This window comes from Podarcis melisellensis (genome assembly GCF_964234715.1).
Source record: "Podarcis melisellensis genome assembly, chromosome: Z".
NCBI lineage: Eukaryota > Metazoa > Chordata > Lepidosauria > Squamata > Lacertidae > Podarcis > Podarcis melisellensis.
Window position 1 is genome coordinate 34,043,285 of NC_138547.1, and position 24,490 is coordinate 34,067,774.

The 24,490-nt window shown below is 42.2% G+C and overlaps 1 long non-coding RNA gene across 1 annotated transcript; it reads right to left on the reverse strand.

Moving 5' to 3' along the window:
• Positions 1-526: 526 nt before the first annotated feature.
• LOC309362207 lies at positions 527-1,902 on the reverse strand. The gene is made up of 2 exons (XR_014164876.1): positions 1,379-1,902; positions 527-684 (listed from the first exon to the last, which is right to left on the reverse strand). It is a non-coding gene; the product is annotated as an uncharacterized lncRNA (long non-coding RNA).
• Positions 1,903-24,490: the final 22,588 nt, after the last annotated feature.

Consider the following 24,490-nt stretch of genomic DNA (forward strand, 5'->3'; position numbering starts at 1 on the left):
CATGAATTGGCGCAAACCATGCAATCATAATCTGAGACCCTTCTCCGTGTGTCCCTTCCATAGGAGGTTTGGAGGGTGGCAACATGAGAACAGGCCTTTTCAGTAGCCACTCCTGGAATGCTCTCCCCAGGGAGGCTCACCTATAGCCAGAGCTGAGAGTGTGTGTGAACTGGGCAAGAAGCAGAAAGCAGGCAGAAGCCTGAGAGTGAGAGCCATCCTTGATTTCTGCTTGAATCCAAGGCTGCATGTGTTGGAGAAGCAAGACCTTCTGTGGTGTTAATGCTGTGAGCCCCTCCATCATAGGGTCAGGTTGTATATAGGCTCCTGGAATCTCACACTGCTTAGAGATTGGAATATATGTGTTTTTTGTTGTTGTAGTATGGGGACAATTTTAGGGAGAAGGGAGGGGCAGCGCCAACTACCAACACCACCATGTGCAAGCTCCCCTTCAAACAAGACCTCCACTGTGAAATTGGGTTGAAATAAGTGGCTCACAGTGGTAAATTATGGTAATCAACGCAGAGTCTTCTTCATAAACAGAATGAAACTTTACTGAAGAAAATAAACTTGCTCAGAAACAGCATAGCCAAAGAGCATACACAGAGTGCTCATAATAACTAGCTGACTCTTCACAGAGGCACAGATCTGAATTAATGATTAACTGGAGTCCTGCAGCCGCTCTGTCTGCAAACAACACAACATACTGGCTAAGACACACACACACACACTGCACTGAGGCCCACAGAGATGGCTGGTTACATCTATAGGGAACCCAAGATGAGTCACGAGTCACAGTGGCACAGCATTTTACTGCTAACAGTTAGGCTTGAAAGATTTGTGTAGGCCTCGTAGGCCGCACTGCCTAGGCCTTGCCTGCTTCTGCTCTCAAGAACCTTTGGCTCATGACAATAAGCCTTCCATTAGGCACAATAAATAAAATACTTCTTTCAATATTAATTAAAATGGAGGAGTGTTGCTTCCAGGGGGGGGGGGGTTGCATTTGGGGAGGAAGGGTTGCCCTTTTACTTCCCAGCCTAGGACCCCACACACTTTAAAATGTCCTCCCACACTGCAGCTAGGTTTGATATTAAGCGTTCCATTGTAACTGCTTAGGGAGCAAGCCAAGCCCAAGATACGCCAGAATGAGTAGAGCTTGGAATAGGCAGATCTGCAGCTGAATCTGGGCTCATCAGGGAATACACTGGCTGAAGACCTTCATTCCAGTTCAGCCAGACGTGGACTGGCATTAAGTCCTTCATCCTGTCTCAGCCAGGGCTCAGGTGGCTGAGCCAAAGCCACCTAAGTAAAGGCCAGAATAAGTCTCAAGCAGCGTTCAGGAGAAGTGGCAGGGACAGGATGGGGCAAGGGGGAGACTTACCCCTATTCCAAATTCTGTTCAGTTCAGTTGTGTGACTTGGCAACACAACAGAAGTGATGCTGCCAAAAAGTGTAGTGTCTTGTTTTCCCTCTGCCAAGCATGGGTTGCCTCAGCCGGCTGTAGCCCTGTTGTTGAATGGAGTTTGGAATAGTGTAAATTACAAGAGCATAATTTACCCTGGCTTTGTAGAGTTTGGATTGCTTATTAAAGTGCAACACTTTTTTTCAACTGTGTGTGCATGTGTGGGAGAGTCTAGTTGCTGTGCGTGTGTGAATGTGAGTGTGTGTTGTTGCAGTTCATGGACAAAAATGATAACCCTTACCCTAAGAAGGACCATCAGCAGTGAGCCCTGCAATGAAAGATTTCTATCATACTTTCTGTACATGTATTCTGGCATCAAATATAAAAAGGGGGATGTGATCATCAACCTTTTCATTGTAAAAAGAGTGGGAGAAAGTGTGCCTAAAGATATTTACCAACCATCAAACACATTATTTACTGAGAGAAACATAAAAGAGGAGAGTAAAAATCTATATGGATTTATTTTTTATACGTGATCATCAGCAGATTATAGAAGATTTGAAAATATGGACTTTTAACAGTAATTATTTAAGATCTCCTCCTGGTTTTCTTCTTTTTTAAAAAAAACCTGGTAAAAAGTCAAATGTTAATTAAAAGCTGAATCAATAAAAGGAGAATTTAAAAGTAAGTTAGGTTCACTCAGTACAGCTGTCCTCACAATGAATTGCTTGAAGATACACTCAGCCGTCTCACATTAGAATCATCAAGGACAGTTTAAAACAGATTTACACAGTAGGAGGTATTAACATTTTGGTAAAACCTTAATGGGGAACTTTCACACCAAGTGAAAATTGAAAAGGGAAACATTTAAACAAAATGCAGATTAATTAACCAGCAATTTTCGGCATTCATCTGGCTATTAATGGGTATAACTGTGCTGTACATCCCATCCTTAAAAGCTTCCTGACCTATTCGCTGTCCATTATGCTGTGATGTGCTAAGAAAAAAAAGTGCATTTGCTATAATGCACATATGGCCTGTTATTGTAGAGATCACTGTCCTCCCACAACACAGTTGCCTTCCTGGCTTCTGTTCCCTGCCTGGAAATGGCATGTGTTTCAGCTTGTTAAGACATTTCCTTTAATGTTGATATTATACCGTCTTTTTGCCACTTATGTCTACTAAGTATACAGACAGGCCTGAAGTAGATGTGAATAGTTTGTGACAGGGGTTCCCAAGCAGTGGTTCCCAAGCAGTGCAGACCACTCTGTGATTTTTTTTTCCAGGTGGTCTGTGGCATGTCTGTGAAAAATGATGACAGATGCAGCCACAGCACCTTCATTCTTAGAACAGCCCACTTGGCAGGTGAGCAGGACAGACTGACGGGAAGATGAGGCACTTGAAAGGAGTGATGAGCAGGGAAGTTAATAGGGGGCTAGAATTAAGAAGTTGAATCTTGATTCAATTAAAAAGCATACTGCATCTAGCACAGTACGTTGCAACAGGCAGAAAAATAATTAAGTGGTGCACCAAGACCCTCAAGAATTTTAAATTGGTCCATGGAGAAAAAGTTTTGGTTCATGCAGTATAGCATTTAACACATTTTAAGCTCCATCCATGGAGTACCAGTGAAATTAACACATTGTATCCACAACTGTGAGACTGTTAATATAGATTGGTGAGGAACTTGCAGCCCTCTAAATAACGTTGGGTTCCAACTCCCATCAGCCCCAGTAAGCATTGGCAAAGGTCAGCCCCAATGGAAGATGTAGCCGCAAAGTATCTGGAGGGCCACAGATTCCCCACCACTATACTGTATTGAGGCTTACAATCATATGCAGTTTCCTGGGAAGAAGTCCCATGAAGAACTACTTCTATACACAGATGCATAGGATTGTGTTCCTCATTGCCCAAGTTCATCCAGTGATGAAATTCCATGGGAATTTGAATGCAAATATCCCCTTCATTTACCGTGTTTGAGAACATCCATATGCTGTTCTGCACCAAGTAATCCAAATTAAACAAACAAATTACAGGGAAACACTTTTCCTGTTTTTGTGGTACTATTTGGCATGAACTTCACATATAGGCTGAAATCTGCCCCCACCCCTACCATTTAGTTAAATATGATGTCATTTGCAGATATGCCAATCGGTTTGTACAACACATCTAAGTCTGAAATGTGTGCTACAAGATTAGGCCAATGCTACCTTCCAAAGACTTCATTTGTTCTCTGCTGGAGTCTTCATCTAAAGCTCCATTTGACTGATAACTAGATGCCTTTCAAATCCCTCCTTGCATCTTCACAGGCCTGTGATGTTTTGGCACTGTGCTTTTCATAGTTAACCGTAATGACCATACTGTTGCTTCCCATGTTGTCTAAAGCTTGGTGTTATCTTTTATATTTATTTTCGGGAGGGAAAGAGAGACACTTTACAAACTGAATTTTTACTCCTATGCAAAACCTTTAGAAACATCTCATTATGCCGCACACTCTTGGTCGGGCTCTCTATTTGCTCCCATTTGCATTTAATATATATATTTTTAACAGTATTTTAATTTCTCGCTATCTTCAAAAAAGCAGAAGAGATAACACTCATGTGCTGGAGCGTCTGTCTCTTTCAGCAATGTCTGCCTTCATTTAACAATTAAAGTGTGAATGAGCCAAGCCCATGAACAATTGAGCAAACTTGCTGTTGTGCTTGAGATATTTAAAAACTTTTATAGATGGCAGTAAAGGTCTTGGCAATGAAAAAGGATGCAAACCTGATTAGCTCCCTGAAAATGAGAGGAAAAGCGAACATATCAACACACAAAGATCTTGCCTATAGCTACTCATCTACATTGTTAATTACAAACCCTACTGTGGAATCCAAGAGACTATATCAAGGAGATCAATGGGTTTAACAGGCTGCTAAATATTCAGCAAAGAGCTTCTACCTTAAGCTCAAATTAGCAGAGAGACATCAGCACTGTTTTTCTTTTTCCTCCAATACTGCGGATTCCATTGTGTGGATAACTCTATGTGAAACAGATCAGATATGGAAATACCAAATATGACAGCTTGTTCATTTTGATTTAGGGGATGAAAATAGGGGGCATAAAATATTTCGGGGGGGGCGGACTGAATTATGAAAATCTTTACCTTTTTTGCTGCATGTTCACTGTCATTGTTTCTCTAACCAACAGATGCTTTAGCACCACATTTTAAAAAGGGAAAGAACAAAAAGCCCATAAGAGACTTCCCCTTCCTGAGAATAGTTATATGGGGAGTCCCAGTCAATCAGGGACCATATAATGTGCAAGATGACATGATGACAGCCCATAAGAGTGAGCAATGTGGATTAGGACAGATTAAGCAGCCTTCAAGAAGCATTGTCTCTATTGTCTGCGGGTACATTATTTGCTTCCTTCTCTTAGTGAAATGTCTTTTTTTAAAAAAAAAAAAACCCTAAAGGAATTTGATACTTCAAAAAATGTTAACAAATTTCTCACCATACCTGGCTTTCACTCAGCCCTGAAGACAAAATAAGGGACTTTTGCACACCACCTCAATCTGCGAGAAATGTGAGATTCCAGGGTTCCAGGCACTCACATAGGGTTTGGGTTTCCTTTTGGAAATGAGGCACAGTGGAGACTGTGGTTTTCTTTAGGATATATGGCTTATTTACTAATATATATAAATTCTATATGTCTTATTTACACCCACCCACCCATATATATATGGGTATATATATCTACTGAGGGGACGCGAGTGGCACTGTGGTCTAAACCACTGAGCTTCTTGGGCTTACCAATCAGAAGGTCGGCGGTTTGAATCCCCGTGATGGGGTGAGCTCCCGTTACTCACTCCCAGCTCCTGCCAACTTAGCAGTTCAAAAGCACACCAAAAAAGTGCAAGCAGATAAATAGGTACTGCTCCAGTGGGAAGGTAAACGGCGTTTTCATGTGCTGCTCTGCTTTCGGTGTTCCGTTGCACCAGAAGTTGCTTAGTCGTGCTGGCCACATGACCCGGAAAAACTGTCTGGGGACAAACGCCTGCTCCCTCGGCCTGTAAAGCGAGATGAGGGCCACAACCCCAGAGTCGTCTGCAACTGGACTTAACTCTCAGGGGTCCTTTACCTTTACCTTTTTATATATATCCTGAGCCTATGATGGAGGGGTTCACAACATTAGCACCCCAAAAGGGTATTGTCTCTTCCATAACTGCAGCCACCGATTCAAACAGAAATCAACCATCATGCTCTGACCCTCTCTCCAGCTTGTTGCATTTACCAACTTGCAGCCTTTTTTCCTCTAGGTCACAGCCTACTCCAAAACTCTGCTCCAATCTGTGGCTTTATTTTCTAACTAACTCAGAGCTAAAGGAAGGACCCCACCTCTATTTGGCATCCAAAACACAGTCCACTGTCTTTTGCTTTTTAAAGGGCCCATCACTTTTCCCTTTGTTCTCACTCTTAATGGCTCATTTCCTAGGTGATTGCCTCATGAGGAGATCACACTGGCTTATATTTTTAACCTTTGCTGGATAAAGGGTTAAGGAAACTTGATTAGTTTCTAACACTTTCTGGGTCCAGAACTTTTGGGGAGTCTGGCACCCCAAACTCATAGCAGAACATTTATGCTTCATTCTGTTTGCCATTTCTTGCCTCTGAAGACAGAAACAATCCTGACCTATAAAGCCCTGATCCTATGAAATGACTTAGATACATGATTCATCTAATCCTGATGCTTTAAATAAAGCCTGCAGTACATCGGGTTTTTTAGCTACAGAAAACAATTTAAATATAAAATGTTATTATTAAAACCTCTATCAAATTTAATAATTACTTGATTTTTTTAAAAAAAATGCACACAAAATGTGTATATTGGGCAAATACATGCATCAAATGTGTATATCAGTGGCAACAGTGTACTAAACTGCACTGTTATAGAGAGAATTAACTGCAAAAATGTGTGTATTGAGTCAAATTGCATACAAAAATGTCTGTTTTAGGAGAAATGTGTGGTAAACTGCAGACATATCTTCATGAGGCCTTTAAAAAAATATTCTCAAAGTGAGATAGTAAAAAAAGAGAAACTGAGAGAAAACTGAAAGTGACAGGTTTGTCCATTCCTATTTGGAATAAGCAAACTGGGGCAGATTCCCAACACTGCCTTGTATTCTACAGCACAAATCCAATGCTTGTCTCCATGATTTATCATTTTATGCATTTAACCAGTGCAGAATTTCAAATACATAAACCACCTGATCCATTTTCTCCCTGTGTGATGTGTGACCTTGCTTTCAGTAGTATTAAGTCTACTTTTCATCTTTTCATTGCCTGGTAAAATGGTAACAATAAAACAAAAAAACATTTTTATGCAGTTAAGCACAAGGTCATAGGCACACAACAAAATGGGTATGAATGCATGGTGTGCTAACGGTGGCTTCAGGATGAGTCATCTTACACAGTTGTGGTGGGCAGGAAAGGGAGCTTTTACTGCAGTTCTTTGCTTCACTACAGGCTTTGGCAGAAAGCAGCTAGCAGCTTTGGTTAGGGTCCCACAACGGTAAGAGGCCCCAAAATTGCAAGAGCCCTAGGGAGAATTACAACTCCCCTGATCCTTCAGGGTTTTGTACCTTGGCACGTATTTATACAGAGCACCCGGGCAACACAGGAGAGGAGAACCAGAAAACCTCCCCCTGTTCCAACCTTCATGAGCTAGAGATGCTACTCTTGTTTTGCCTGCTACTTAATGGGAAGGGAGGAGAGGAGGGTGTTTCAGGTACTCAAAAACTGGATCAGAGAGCTATTTTGTGCATCACATTTTATCTGAGACCCTGGGCCCACCCACCAACAAATTGCAGCAGCTGGCCTTGACACCAGATGGGAGGATAAATTTCCAGGCAGGCATGCCTGCTTTGTGCAACCCCACATGTCAGGTGAACAGCAGCAACCGGAACAACTGCATAGCAGGTAAAACTTTTGCTACCATCTCCCTGCTTTGCAACTGCTCCCTGCAGAAGGGAGAAGAGAGGTGCTAGACTATGTAGCATCATTAGAACGGTGAGGATTGTTTCATGTGTACTTTCCACAAAAAAATTGTTATCTACCTTAGAGTATGTGCAATATCCCAATAAATAAACATACTCTTTCTTACAGGAGTTTGATCCCTGACCTAGTTACATTTCCTAGACTGCAGATCAATCGATCTGTCTGTCTACCTAATCATTCACATGCAGCTTTTTTGGCAAGAAAATATCATCAAAGAGGCATACAAAACCGTTATTTAAAAACATACAATACAAAATAAGCAGAACAGCCAAATAACTCGCATAGAAAACTCAGGTGATGAATCTCATGGAGGGATAGAATGCTATGTGGGAGCAGAGTATGGCCAGAATCCTGAACAGTAGACTGGTTGTTTTGGTGTAAAAATACATTGCAATATGCTATTATGTGATTAATATGCTATTAAGCTATTTTGCAATTTTATGACATGAACTGCCCTGAGATCTACGGATGAAGAGCGGTATACAAAATTTATTCTAATAACAACAATAATAATCTTACTTGTTGAAACTTGAAATGAAAAGATAGGCAGCATCAATATAACACTCTGATATTGTGGGTCAATCAATATTACAGACTTGCTAAAGAGAACAGTCTTCACAATATTTCTAAAAGTCAAAAGGGAATGAGCTAGATGAACCTACCAAAGGAGGGAGTTCCATAACTTAGCACCCAGCCCAAATAAGCCTTGCCCACAAATTTAACCGTAGACACCCGTGAGACATGGAACAGAGCTTTTCACAATCATCTTAGTGGGTGGACAGAATCATGCAGGAGCAAGCAGTCATTTCAAGGCCCCTTTTGAACACATCCTTGCATTAAAACAAATGCATCCTTGCATTAAAACAGGCATAGGCAAACTTGGCCCTCCAGATGTTTTTGGTCTACAACTCCCATCATCCCTAGCTAACAGGACCAATGGTCAGGGATGATGGGAATTGTAGTCCCAAAAACATCTAGAGGGCCGAGTTTGCCTATGCCTGCATTAAAACAAATACATCCTTGCATTAAAACAAAGCAACTTTTCTGCAAGCAGAAAGCTAGCAAAGTGTGAGCTATGCTGGGATATTTCTACTTGATGTTTGCATTGAATTTTATGCAAAAAAGCATTCAAAATTGGCATCTCCTGTCTGCAACTTGTACTGAAACAGTTCACCTTACCACCTCATTCTGCTGCATCTATGGACCAAATCATTATAGATCAGCTGAAGAAGGTAAGGCTCAGAAAGACCCCAGTCTGAAACCCTGGAGAGTAGCTGACAGTCTGTGCAAACAGTACTAAGCTAGATAAACCAATGGAGTGACTCAGTAAAAGGCTCTTTATAACCTCATCAGACGTCAGTTTCTTTAAATTAGTGGTGCAGTTTTCTGATTTTGGACTCCGAAAGTCAGGTGTCTCCCTCTTTAGATAGTGAAGTGGATTACTTCACTTAATTGAAGGAACTGGGTATGTTTAGCCTGGAAAAGAGGTGGCTGAGAAGAGATATGATAGCCATCTTCAAATATCTAAGGGGCTGCCACATGGAAGATGGAGCAAGCTTGTTTTCTCCTTCTCTGGAGGATAGGACTCAAACCAATGGCTTCAAGTTACAAGAAAGGAGATTCCAGCTAAACATCAGGAAGAACTTTCTGACAGTAAGTGCTATTTGACATTGGAACAGACCCCCTCGGGAGCTTGTGGATTCTACTCTCCTTCATTAGAGGTTTTTAAGCAGAGTTTGGCCATCTGTCATGCTTTAGTTGAGATTCCTGCATTGAAAGGGGTTGAACTAAATGACCCTTGGAATCCCTGACAGCACCACAATGAAAAATGCACCTTTTCTGGCCATCAGGCGTCTCACCTCAGATAGAAGGGCCCCAAATATAAAATGTAAGGGTCAATTTGAGTGCATAACTTTTGATTATTTAAATTCTACTAGCCAAATAAAGCAGAGTAATCAAAAAAGTCTATTACCGACATTCTGTAAGAGAATGTATTTACAACACAGTGGAGCAAACAGAAGGTGGGAGTCAGGGAAGGGAGATTTAAATTGTATGTGTGAAAGGGTTAAACATCCTTAAAACATTGCTGCTGCTGCTGCCATGTATTTGCAGGCAAAAAAGAGAAGCCACAAGCTGTTTGTTGTTCAAGCATTCCCCCCCCTTCCCTTCTCTCCAGCGAGGCTGCTGTTTTCAGCTTCCGTTCTTTATTTACTCTAAAAAGGCATATTCAATTTTCTCTCCCACTCAAAAGAAAATACACAGCATTGTAATTACTCGAAACGTAATAGAGTAATTAGATAGGGAAGGTGTTTGGAATTTATATAGAGATGCACTTGACTACGTGGGCTACGTTCAAGGTTGCTTCTGCACTGGACAACCTCCAGCCACTGCAGTAGCATCTGGTATGAAACAGGTTTTCTCTAGCTTTTGGATTAAAAATATATAATAATAGAGAGCAATCATCCAAGGTGCTTTAAAAAGAAAAAAAAAGAAAAAACATTTCCCTTCTGGACATGAAGTGATATTAGGCATGATATAAACGACAGTTTGCAGTAGGAAGGAAATATCACTTGCAACCCAGAATCAATTGCCTTCCATCTAAATTCTTTTGCATTTTTTCACATTAAGTTAAAAGGTTGGAAGTGATTGAAGCAGGATACATTTTGCGTAATTTGCAGTGAGATATCTTGGCTTTGTTTCCCAGCCAGACAAGTTGAAGTGAATGAAAAGAGGTCTTTAGACAGTCCAATCCAGATTTAATGTGGACATCTTCAGCCAAAAGCATTTTTGTCCGCAAGAAATGAAAGTGTTTATTCTAGGCAGATTCTGTTTGGCTGTTCCTTCCTCCACGCTCTCAGTGCCCACCCCACCCCTGCCCAACACACACACATTTCTGCCTGAGGCAGCAAGCCATAGTGTGCCAATAAATCTTGCCGGCATGGAGGAAAATATGCAAAGCTTTGCAGGCTAAGTGGACCCTGTCTCTCTCAGCATATTAACATAAGAGAAGGGTTTTTCTATTGTATTTTTTTTTTAAGTACAAAAAGATAGGAGCACATGAGATGGCTGTACTACACTACAGCATGGGGAAAGTGCACGATTTGATATTTATTTATTTAATTATCTGTAAATTAATTTATACTCTCCATTGTAAGGTCCCAGGGTGTGTCACAACAATATAATATTCAATTGTAAAAAAACAAAAAAAAACCCACCCTAATAAAATAGTTACAATTAGGGGGAGAAACACGTAAAATCATTACAGGAGTTTGCAAGAATTCTGCATGGTGCTTTGAAGTCCTAGCAGTCATCTTATTGTTGGGGGGGGGGCTCAAAGTGCCATTTTACCTGATGTCATTGTGATGTCAGGTGATTGGCAGGTAGGTGGGATTTGCCCAAGTGGGCGGAGGGAGAAGAGATAAGGATCTAGTCCTCTGGCAGCATCCATCTCCCCACCCCGGTGTAGAGGGCTGTGCCAAAAAAAACCTTACTCGTTTCCCTCCAGCTATTTCCCATCCTGGCTATGCTCCGTCTCTGCTGAAGAGACCCCAGCACTTCCTAGTCTTTGGGAAGGAGGCAGGAAGGCTTCTTTTGGCAGGGGAATTGGTCATGCTGCCTTAAATCTGCCTCTGCGGTCTATACTCTTGGGCGGTGGTTTTGCAGGTTTTTATGTGTGTGTTTTTTGTATGTATTCAATAAAATCTTGTCAGGGGGATAATGTGAAACAAAGCTTCAAGAGAAAATTATCAAAGTGACATTCATGGGCGGGATGAAGGGTTTTGTTGCACTAAGCTTACTTTTGAAGTGGCTGGCAGATGTTTGTGAGTGTCTTGTTTTTCATTCTACAAATCATCTCTCCAGTGGTCTGCAGACTTTCTGGGTGCCTATGCTTTCTGAAGCCCCCATGCCATACAGAAGGCAGGAAAGTAATGTGTGCCGGACCACTATCTTTATCATCCTTTCTTTTTTTTCTGGGGCTACTCAAGGGTATTCAGTACCAGCACCTCACTTTGTTTGTTATTTTTAACCAAAGCTTAAAAGTCTGGCACTTACTGTAACAACTTCATGGTGAGTACCAACACCTTTTATCGGTGGTGAGGGAGCACTGATCATCATCATCATCATCATACTTTAAAAGAAATTTGTGCAGAAATATTTTTTAAAGATAAAAGGAAAGACTTCCCTTAAAAACAAAATCAGCAAGCACATCAATCCCAGGTTCTCAGTAGCTACCCTTCCCAGCCCACACCTCAAGTATGTTCCAGAGGAAGATGTCCCTAGGAAGATGCCCTTCCATGGGGCTTCTTGATAACAAGAAGTTGGAGAGGCTGCAGAATCTTGAAGAAATGTTTAATGAGGCAACACACACACACCATTCATGGCCCCTTCTAAGCAATAAAGTAAGTGGAATCCTGCACCTATCAAAAGTATAAAGAAATATCTGAAGCACCCTGAAAAAGAAACCGTAAGAGAACTTTTAGAGAACCTGTGCACAGAGTACTTATATGCACATTGAGTTGTTTCTAACGTTGCTCAGAGCATACCCATTGAAATTATTGAACATGACTAATTTAGGTTAACTGGGGCTACTCTAAGTAAACCTTTGTTGGATACCAACTATAGGTTTTATTCAGACCTTCAGGTGCATGGGTAGGGAACTGGAGCAGAAAGAGTGAGCACAATATCAGTTTTCTCCTCCACAAGTTCTCTATCTGTATGAAAGAGCTCTCTGATTTCTATTCTGGATGATATATGTGTGATCCCATTTGTGTACCTCGGGTTAAGAACTTAATTCGTTCTGGAGGTCCGTTCTTAACCCGAAACTGTTCTTAACCTGAGGTACCACTTTAGCTAATGAGGCCTCCTGCTGCCACTGCGCGATTTCTGTTCTCATCCTGAAGCAAAGTTCTTAACCCAAGGTACTATTTCTGGGTTAGCGGAGTTTGAAATCTGAAGCATCTGTAACCTGAAGCCTCTGTAACCCGAGGTACCACTGTACTTATTTTCTTCTGACAACAATGCAGCCTGGGGAGAGGGGTCTGGAACAGTTCCATGGGGGAAATGGGAGGACTAGCCCTTTCCCTAATGATGTTTCTCCCCTCAAACAACCTTTGAAGATGCCAGGTGCCCTGAGTGCTCTTGAGATTCCCAGCAACAGGTGTTCAGCAACTGATATCAGGTGTATACTACCAACAACAGCAGAAGCAGACTGTAGCTGTCATAGCTAGCAGCCATTTATAGCCTTATTTTCCATGAATTTGTCTAATCCTCTTTTAAAGCTGGTGACCATCAGTATATCTTGTGAGAGTGAATTCCATAGTTTAGCTAGGTGTTGTGTGAAGAAGTACTTTTACTTGTCCTGAATCTTCCAAAGTTCAGCTAGACTGGATGGTCTTGAGGTCTTGTATTATGAGATGGGGGGATTTTTCCCTGTCCACTTTCTCTGCACCATGCATTATCCTTTGCACCTTTATAATGTACCCACTTACGGTTACATTTCCTTATGTGACAAAAACGATAAAAAATGAACGGAGGAGTCTGTGCATATTCCCAATGCAAGACTACATTGGCCAGACTAGTCAGGGCAACAATGGCACTATAACAGGTCTGGTCTATGTTGCAAAATAGCTAGGTCTGCTTCATAAATTGGCACACCCTCCCTGCCACACACAAAAAGAAACCACAACCCAGTTGCAACATGCAAGAGCCCCTCAGCAAGTAAAGCAATGTTACAAAGTTTTAATGAAAACCTCTAAAATAAACCATGTCTTCCTCTGGAAGTTCGGAACCATCGACTTGTAGTGTTTCTAGACAGACTCAAAAGCATGCCATGTTCATATTGCTCTACCTACACATTTCTAAGACCAGATGAGTCATCTGAGTCTGCCTTATAACAAGTCAGACCTTTGGCATTAACAAAGCTACCATAATGAATCAGACCATTGGGCCATCTAGCATGGCATTGCCCCTGATGACTGGCAGTGGATCTCCAAGAATACAGGCAGAAGTCTTTCCAGCCTTTCTGTCAATGACCTATTTAAACTGGAAATGCCAATGAGTAAACATTTTGCATGCAAGTATATGTTCCCATCCTTGCCTCCTTCAGCTGGCCTGCCTTCCTATTCCTAAACTACATCACGCAGGGGAAAATTCATCTTAGATGAGCACAAGACTAACATCAAAAATGATGTTCTGCTTCTTTTAACTCCTTTGCTGGATATTCCACAAAGCTGGGGAAATTCCAGGATTTGCTGGTGCATGTATACGTGCTATTAAATCAAAAACCTTTTCACAAATTTTGACTGATGTGGGTTCACAGATGTACAAATCCCCAAATTCTAAGTTCAAATGAAGTATGGAAATCAAAGAAACGTACAGTTAAAAGCTTTCAGGTTTTACCTGGTGGATACAACATCACAGTTTTGATCAATATATAATTAGGCTGGCCTCGGGATAACTGATCAGTGCACAAGCTATCCTCAGAATATATATTGATGTTTCACATTGCCCAGTGAACTCAAGAAATGGATCATGATCTGTATAATGCAACAACACAGGTATCTACTTTAAGATCCTGAATGAGTTATCAAACAATGTGCTATCTGAGGCTGCAAGCCTCATCAAGGATTTGCCAGGGCTTTCTATCAAGCCCTTGGGATTCTCCCTAGGCTACATCTCTTCTCTAGACTACCAGACTCCTTTCTAGACCTTCAGCAGCCCTACTCTGTGTCCCTGAGCCTCTTGCTCAGTAGTGCAGTGGTAAATTCAGAAGTGCAAGGTTCCTTCATGATAGTCACAGCTGCTGCCACCCAACCATGCCCCTTCTAAAATTAAGCAATAATCTTATAATTATACAATAATAATTAGGGATGCATTGCAACAATAAATTCACATCTCCATGTGTTGCCTTTCAGGATGACCTACCATTTCCTGTGCACATACTTGGGAAATTATTCGGAATGCTCCAGTATCTTCCTTCAGTATGATTTAACTTTCATTTTCCACGAAGTTCTATTGTACATTAAATAACCTGCACACTATTTTCTTGGAACTTCACATGTTCCCATTTCCACTTTGCTGGAGCATCTCTGGGCCACAGCAGATCAACTAGGAAATAATTCTAGCCTAGATATGGTTGCCCCTTTAATTGAAACAATTATCAAGCAATTAGCAATTCTCTACTATACAGCAAATATGAAAAACAAGAATGCATAACTAAAGAAGACATGTGGATGGGCTTGCTGGTTATCATTATTTCTATATGCTTTTTAGCAGATTCTAAAACAGTATAGTGAGGGTGACAGCCTCATGTTAATAGATGGAAACTTCCAAAGCATAAATCCTGCCACACCGAAAGATCAACTCTTCACTGATGCACAATGAACATTAAATAGCACTTGTAAAAGTGCCACAGGTCTAAACGATTGAGTAGGCATGCACGGGGCCAGTCAATCCTTCAACAAAGCTGGTCCCAGGCTGTTAACAAGATCCATGGAGGCAGATCTATTAATTGCTAAGTCCTTTTAAAACACCACTGAGCAGAGAAATCCTAGCCCCTAGATCAGCTGGCTGGAGGCAGTTAGAATAAACTGGAGGTGCCTCCCTACCAACAAATATTTCTTTGGGTAGCTCTACAGCCAGGGGTCTCCTGCTGCTACATTTTTTCACTATGTTTATTGCTAGGCCCAGGTACAGACCATTCCAAGAGCATGACAGGGGTGGGTGGAGGCAACCTGTGAACTACTTGAAGACTCTTCATCAAAAGAGGTCTCAGGATCAGGTCCCCCTCTATGCCAGTCTGGAGCTGAGGTAAACAATCCCATTGGAAGCAATAGGATTGCCTGACTAGATGGCGACCGCCCCAGCCCCCAGGGACCACCAGAAAGGAATAATGACTCGTGGTGACGTGTTATGGATTTAAAATTTGGCCACAAACTTTATTAAACTTTCAAATGTAGGAAGACCTTGGCTGGGGCTCCTCAGGGTAAATAGGACATGGGGGTGCCCTGCAAGATACATGTATAAGCAGGCAGCCCACCCCATATCCCCACACGCAGGGTAGTTCACTGACAACCTTTCAGTGTATGGGCAGTGACACCCATTCACAACCCCTTTAAGAGGGGACGCTGGAATCGCTTCTGCCGGGGGGGGGGTGAGTCACCACTTCAAACCCCCTCCCCCAATTTAGGGAAGAAAAGACTAAAGGATTCCGCCCAAGGCCCTAAACTGCCCAAGTTGTGATGAATTGCTACAGGGAAGACAAAACCTGCCAATGCAGGAAAATTTATTCCCGGTTCTTCAACAGCAACCAGTCCAAAGACCGTAGCAGCGCCCACTAAACAGAAAGAAAAAAGGTTAACCTGCAAACAAGAAACATTAAACTAAGGGAGGGTTGGGTGGGTGAAGCTCCTGAGCCAACTGCCTGGCTGCTGCCAGCTCCACCCCCTATTTGTGCGACTGGTTTCAATTCCCAGCAGTGTAATTTGACTTACCTGAGGCTGGGTGTGAACCTACAAAGAATAACCCTGAGAAGCAGGCCAGCCCACACAACCGGTAAGTTCCCTGGGGTCCAAAGTGCCGCGTGAAATCCTGCAAAGGGCAGCCACGGTGTAAAGTGTGAGTGCTCATTAAAAAAAAAAAAAACCACAAAAGGGAGAAAGTAAGTTTGCTTCCACCTGTCTTTACTTCATGTCCTGGCTGGTATGAGTCAGCAGGAATTTGTAAGCGGTGGCTGACCTGCCGCTTGAATACTCCCCACTCACCTGATTTAGAATTGTGACATATGTTTGTGGCCAGATCATAGGAAACTTTGTGATGGGCAGATATGTCAATTTTGGTTTGTCTTAGTGTCTCGTTTTTTCCAATCTTAAAGTCAATTTTCCAAATTTCCATATCAGTTTGTATTAATAATAATAGTAATAATAATAATAATAATAATAATAATAATAATAATAATAATAATAATAATAATCAGCATGCAGTATTAGTGTGAATTTCTCCTAATTCATTGTAAAATGCATTATATTAGGGGACATTTCTTGCAAAAATGTGTACAGTAGTAAAAATTGCATATCTATATATTGATTAGGAGAAATATAAAATTGCTGGTGAATTTTCATGAGGAATAATAATAATAATAATAATAATAATAATAATGGCAAATTGCTGTAAAATGCAAATGACTTGAATTTAAGATTGGAGAAATGAGTCACTGAGAGTCCCCAAACTGACAGATCCTTCCAACCTATCACATGTTAATAATGGAAATCAGGGTCTCCTCAAGCCCCCTTGGAAGGACCATTTCCAATCCCACTGCTGATGCACTGTGGCACCAATTAGGAAATCCACACACCTTAAAACTGAACATCTCTAGTACTGTTGATGTACTGTCAGAGGCTCCAGCTGGGAATGGAAGTGGCCTGTAATTCTTTCCTTTTCAAATATTTATCACGTTGCTCTGCACAATCTATTTCAGTCTCTTGCATCAATTTCATGCACTTTCTGTTGTTTGTGTCTGTTTTACTATTTCCAGTTCTTAATAGTTCAGATGTTTCCATTAGCAGCTTCATATTTAAGCCGTTTTCAGGGTTGTTCCCACTATTTTTATATTTTAGTAATGAGATTTTAATGAGGAGTTGGAGCCACAACAGTTGTCCCCATAAGGCTCTCTCCTTTATCTTTCTGGGCAGCAATCACATTCTATGCATGGCTCTGCCTGTCTCAAATACTTCTTACAGTGTTGCCCTAGTTCACCCTGCATTATATTCACACTGTGCTCCAAGTGAAAACCAAACTAATGAAGGAAACAAACTGGTAAATGCAAGAGGCAGAGGATCAATTTCAAGCATCATTCCAAACTATGATTTGGAACTGGATCGAGGAATAAAGAGACAGAGAGAAGTGAGTTGAACAGGCCACATTAATTAGCATCTGCAGGGGGAAAGGAACAGTATGGGAAACTAAATTCAGTTTCCTGCCTTCGGTGAGTCCACCCTGTTTGTTGCAAGGAATATGACATGGTACAGCCCCAATGACTGGACCTCACCTTCCAGTGATGTAATTCCTAGCCCTGACCTGACACCAGATGTGGAGCCTCGGATGGCAATGCACAGAGCAAGGACTTTGAGGAGCACGCAGGACTCCTGAATCTAATGTTAAGGGTGTCCTTGAGTGACCCTCTGATATCTGACGAAGAATCCCTGGAACTGTTGGAATAGAAGGAGCACTGAAAGTAGCCAAGCCTTTGTGGCAGCCAGTATGTGACTAGGGTTAGCTCCATGGCAGCCATTTTGTGGCGATGCCCACAGGTTTCTGTTTTTGTATTTCCAAATGTATACAAGAAAATTGCAAAGCCCCCTTATAGGCTAATATCCCTGAATCTAGATTTGTTAGGCTTTGTTGCACCAGGGAAAGGGCTGAAAATAAAAAGGCACGTTATCAGTGGGACAGATAAGTGCTGTTCTTGACCACAAATGGTCCAAACCAATTGCTTCCCAATGTTTTAAGTGTCAGAGGAACACTGGAGTGAGTGTGAAAACAGAAAAATTGTGCTCTCACTTCTTCTAGCCAGCAGGGCATTGGGTAAGGTAATTTAACTGTCTTCAGTTTGCGAGGGTTGAAGCCATGGCTCAATGGCAGAGGATCTGTTCTGCATGCAGACGGCCCCAGGCTCAATCCCTGGCATCTCCAGGAAGAACTGGAATAATACCCTTCCTGAAAGCCAAGATAGTTACTGCCAGTCAGTACAGACAATTATGGGCTAGACAGACCAAGAGCCTTGACTCAGTATAAGGCTGCTTTATGTGTTTCCTCCAGGCCAGCCTGCACAGTTCAATGTTAATTTCATATTTTTATTTCTGTACAGTATTCCTACCATGATAAAGCACCCAAAACTGCAACAGGAGCATAATTGCACAGCCAGACTAATTTCCCCTATTTAACGTGGTCTGCGCTCTCTGGGATAGGACATGCTCTCATTACAACTTTCATGCTGGTCTGTTAACAAGGGCTTAATGGGGGGGGGGGAGGAAAGGAGACTGTGCTTCAGTCATTTCACAACCTATTTGTTCTCTTTAGTAAGGTGGTGAAGCAATGTATGCCGTATCTACTGCCACTTGTAGCTTTGCTGAAAGAATCTAATCAATAGGACAAGGAAGAAGAATCCCCTTTCTAGCCCAAGTGCATCTGGCATGCTATTCAGAATCAATAACACAAAGTCCCAATGTGGGATGAAATTTTGTTGACAACAGCAGGATTGGGGAGCCTGTGGACTTGCAGATGCTTCTGAACTCCAACTCCCATCATCCCTGGCCACTGGCTATACCTTATGGGGCTGGTAGACGTTGTGGTTCCACGATGTCGGGGGGGGGGGGCAATGGTTCCCCACACCTTAACTACTTCAATACCCTAGTTTGGTGGGACATGGCAGGAGTATGCTGGCTGACCAGTGATATCACCCAGCCCTCCTGTTGGGTTGGAGTTGTCCATCATTTAGGCCCACCATAGCAAGTGCTGTTCCTGTGGGCCCTCACATCAACCTGAGTGTGTGGTGGCCCAGCTCCCTAAACTGGAGTCACTGTCATAGTGCAACATGCTCAAGACCTCTTAAGAAGACCCAGCCCCTCCTGCATTGGCTGTGGGATCATGCCCAATGCTTTTGCACCCTAACAAAAGTTGTGACAGAAAATTAAGAAAATGTATATAAGCACCTTGATCTAAGGAACCCCCATATTGCCCATTTTATTCTTCTCTCCAAAGTATTTCATGTTTCCTTTTATATGCCCTAATGCTGTAGCCCCATATGCATGCTACCCCTCCCCTAGAACACTATGGCAATGTAGCCCTATCTCTTGCAGTTCTTCTGATCTTTCATAAAGCTATCCAACTGGGTTCCGTCTTTGCTGTTGCTATTTCACACCAGCTTAAGTGGATTCCTGTCCTAGGATGCTTTGATATGACCTGCACCTCCCACTCATGATGGCATTTTTCCAGCAAAGAAGAAGTGGGCCACCTGGCATATTAGATACCATTACAACAAAGCGTGAAATATGCCTGTAGCCTACTCAGTTTTTAGAAATGAACTCCACCACTTCTGTTTTTCTCAGCACATATTTGTTTACAGCATATTAATAGATTAATTGCAAATAGAAGTGTGGCCTAATTACTATTGATGATCAGTTCATTTAGGTTGTTTTAAATTTTGTTGTTTGCCAGAATGGTAGCTTTATATATAGCTCATCACTCTGTATAGAGACAAACACATAGTGGAAATACTCCCCCTGTATACGCAGTGAGTGTACTACTTGGCTGCTGATTTCTTTCAACTCCTGTGCCTTTCTTCTGTGCAAGAGCTGATTTCAGCCTTGAACTGCCAGGTGGTGTTGGACCAGCACTCCCATCAGCTCTGACTATTGACTAAGCTAGCAAGGGATGGCGGGAGTTGTTATCCAATGGCATCTAGGGACCCAAGTTTGAAGAACACTAGTGTAATGGATAGTGAATGGACTTATATCTGAGAGACCTGGGTTCCAATCCCTGCTCAGATAAAATGCATATCCATAGTCTAACATACATCACAAGGTTGCTGGGAGGATAACATTAGATGGATTACAATGCATGGTGGAGGCACTGTCTTGAACAGAAGTGCTCCAATGAGCCCTGCAACATTAAACACATTCAGAAGAAGAAGAAGAAGAGTTTGGATTTGATAACCAGCTTTATCACTACCCGAAGGAGTCTCAAAGCAGCTAACATTCTCCTTTCCCTTCCTCCCCCACAACAAACACTCTGTGAGGTGAGTGAGGCTGAGAGACTTCAAAGAAGTGTGACTGGCCCAAGGTCACCCAGCAGCTGCATGTGGAGGAGCGGAGACGCGAAACCGGTTCCCCAGATTACGAGACTACCGCTCTTAACCACTACACCACACTGGCTGCAATCCTATATATTTTCAACCTGGGATTAAATTCCTTTGGATATACTGGAACTTACTTCAGACTAAACATGCCTAGGACTGTGTTGGCAATGGTTCACCCAGAGGGGGAAAATTCAAGCTTTGCAAATTTCAGCATAGTTCGCCAACTCTTCAAAAAGGAATTAGGTGCCCTTGTTAGGTGGAAGTGGGGGGGGTGTAGAAGAGCAATAAAATAGAATGCCTTTTTGCAAGATGGAAGTCAGTCATGACAATAAATCCAATTCACTCTCATAAGATCTAGGGATGGCCACCTACTTGGATGACTTCAAAAGAGAACTAAGTACATTCGTGGTGGATGGGGCTATCATTGGCTGCTGGCCATGATGGCTATGTTCTTTCTCCACTGCTAGAGGCAGTATTGTCTGTGAATGCCAATTGCAGGGAATCACAAATGGGGAGAGCACTGTTGAACTAAGGTCCTGCTTGCTGGCTTCTCATAGCATTGGGTTGGCCACTGTGGGAACAGTGGTGGGTCTTTGGTGTGATCCAGTGGGGTTCATCTTCAGAGGCAGTGCCTTTCCAGATCTGTACCTTCATTCTCCTTTATTAAGAAAGGTTGGCCTCTCCAGCCAAATTGACTAGATGGGGCTTGGGTTTGATGCAGCATGGCTGATATTATGCTCTTGTAAACCAGTTTGTCACAGGGGGTAGTTGAGTTGTATGCAAGCTGCATTTCACCTGGAACATAAATGTGGACCTTTCATTATTATGTAAGGTTTTCCATGTGCTTGCCTCCACCCTAATCAGTCCAAGCACACTCCCCAAAAGGAAAATGTAGCATAATAATTGCTTTCCTTGTTGGTACAATTGCTTTCCTTGTTGGTTGGTGCTGACAGAACACAATGAAGCTGCACCCTTCTGGAGAATCCCTCCCTTTAGCTAGGATTAAGGAGAAGGGCAGACCTCAGAAGCTGGGAGCAGGTGGTGCAAGCCTTGTAATGCAATGGAAGCCAGCCCAGTAATCCTTTTGTCACACTCTATAGAAATGGTCCTCCTCCTCTTCTTTTTTTTGGATGAAAAACACAGTGAAAAATTATAGAAACTGTTTGCTCTAAGTGGGAAAAAATGACTATTTCCATAATCCTTTCACAAATGGCTTTTGCGGGGGGGGGGGGTGAGGAATTATATATTTCATCACATTCGGTAGCTTTCATCAGGAATTGTTAAATGTGTGAATGCTGCGATGAAAACACAACATGGGAATTCACATTGCCCTCTAATTCTGGAAAGATATAAAATTTCCACACTGAGCCCCTCAGCAGTTTACCAGCACATTTTTTTAAAAGACAACAATAACACTACATTATTTTCCTTGTGTGTGCTGTTAAAAACCATTAACAAACCTTAATTTTGCCAGCAGATTGGGCCCCAGCTTTGTTTTCCTCCTCCTAAACTTTCATTTCTGATGGTTACAAATTGAACCCAATATAGGCATCTGAGTGTGCTGGTCTAGCAGGAAATTTTATTCTAGAGAAGGAAACTTTCCTGCCTGTTGAAGAAAATTTATTTAAGAAAATCTCCAAATGCTAACAAGCTAGTATTGCAAGAGAGACTAGAGTTGCTAACTCTTGATTTGAAGGTTACATCTTGGATTAGGAGGTACAGTCTAGAACTGCTGTTTTTTTCAGGTTCCAACAGCCATTACCTGACTGCACAAGCTTTTACTTGCCCAGGGATGGGGAGCCTATGGCTCTTCAGGTATTACTGGACTCTGGTTCCCATCGTCCCTTGACTATTGGCTATGCTGGCTGAGGCAGATGAGAGCTGCAGTCCAATAATATCTGGAGGGCCACAGGCTCCCTATCCATGTAAGATGCCATCTGGTTAGCTTACCAGGGGAGAGAGGATGTTAACCTTTTGGACATTTGGATTTGGAAAGGATTCTAGAAGAATCTGGTATGGAGGATATGGTTGCTGCTGTTCCGTAACTAATAGACTTGACATCAGGATGCAGCTCAGACATGGGATACACACACACACACACACACACACACACACCAGGTCATATATTTTAGTCCATTTAATGTGCCCAATTTTTTCCCCCTGGCCTTGTTACTGTGCCTTTCACATGCAGAAGTTTTAACAAGGACGCATTTTCCAACATGTTTTCTCTGTGCCGGGAGTAGGGGGTGAGGTGAACTCCACTGAGAAAGAAAACAGTGTGGTGTAGATTCACAGTCCTACTTAAATGCACCTTCTCTGGTTTGTGGTTCCTCCTGCTAGGCCACTGCATCAATCATCTTCCTGTGTACCTGGGCTGATCTCTGCAATTACAGAGGAATGCCGTGCATCTGAGCAGAATGCTATATTTTTGTGGGAAGCCCTCAAGCAGATATGGAAAATCAATGGTGATGAAATCCCGCCAGTAAATTTTGTCTTGTGTTCCTCCAAGTGTCACGATTCCTTTGCTTGACTGACTGACTAATATGAGCTAAGTGTGTCATCTGTTTACTGAGATGTTTTTCTTCTGTAAATGCTCAAATTACTCACTTATCTTTGTTTACACTATTCAATCAACCGATGCTCAGATGAGAAGTTACCAGGTTAGCTACTGAGAATCCTCACTCTGTCACAAGAATGGTTCCTTCTGCTGCTGTTTGTCAAGTGCTCATCACAAGCACAGTGAAAGAGTGAATCAATGGCATTGTGTAGCTATCGAAACTCCACCCTTTAATGTCCACACGCTGAGCTACAAGGGAATCCCAATGTCTTGTGCCTAGGGGCTTCATGCAATCCATAATTCAATGCAATTGTATGTTCCTTACGATATGGAGCCCTTGTGCATAAGCTTCAACTTGCTCAGTGCATGATGTTGAAAGATGGAACTTCCATGGCAGTGCAACATTGGGCTGGGGCATAAAGCATGGCCATGCTCTAGCTGTGACTGCCTTATAAGTAAGTAATGCATGAACAGGGCAAGAGTCTCATAGTTAAGTCTTGTCAGAATTCTGTCACACACCTAACACAGGCCTCTTCTTCCTAAGCTTGTACATCAGATTTGGATGAATCCAGAATTAAGAACTTAAATAGGCCATTTTAGACACAACCAGAGCTTTTCTGTGCCAAAGTGAGAACTGAGCCGAAGTGCAGTGGGATCTCAACTGAGGGGGCTGTTTTCCAAAGTGCTGAATCAGGTATCTGTGCACAGCCTTGGGGTTGGTGCATACCTCTAGTTCCTACCTTATAAAAGTGGAGTGGTCACTACTCTTTGTGGTTCCACACCATTCCAATTTTATGATAATGAAAAAAATGCAGAAACCATGAAGGAAGGGCAGAATCAAGTCAGGGTGCCTTGTAGTTCTTCCCATTCTGGTTTTCTGCAACCCTACATTACCAGAACAGCATGGGCTGGAGACTTGGGGGAGCAATTCCTGCTTTGTTTTGTTGTTGTTTTGTTGTTTTTTAAAAAAACCAAATGCTTCAGTCTGTGCAGTTCAGGTTCTGACATCTACAACACATTCTGACATAGATTTTAAAATAAAGTTCATTAAATAAAATGCTGCAGTTCCTTTTTTGGGGGGAAAGATATAAGAACTATCTTAGTTGTACAATCGTGAATGCAAGTTCAGAGGTGAGCAACTGATGGCCATGTAGATGTTGCTAGACTATAGTTCTCATCATGCCGGACCATTATCCATGAAGGCTGGGACTGCTGGGAGTTGGAGTCCAGCAGCATATGGAGTGTCATAAGTTCCCCACCCTTGATTTAAAATATGCTTTCCCCCCTATATACATTTACAAAAGACATTATACATAAAGAACATATGGAGCTGTTTAGCTGGATGGGTGTAGCTGCCAGACTTGTTATATTCTAAATATAGGAAATTATCCAATATTTCGAATGTAAAGGACTGGATAATGGGAGAAGTTGGGTATTGTGGCAGTGCCTAAGTTAGCATCCTTTAAAAACAAATGAAAATAATTTCAAAATTGAATAACTAGGAAGGCTCTTAGCTCAATGGTAGGGTATCTGCTTTGGATGCAGAAAGCCCCAGGTTCAATCTTCTAGCGTCTCCAGATACAGCTGGGAGACTCTTGCCTAAAACCTTGGACAGCAACTACCAGTCAATGTAGACAATACCG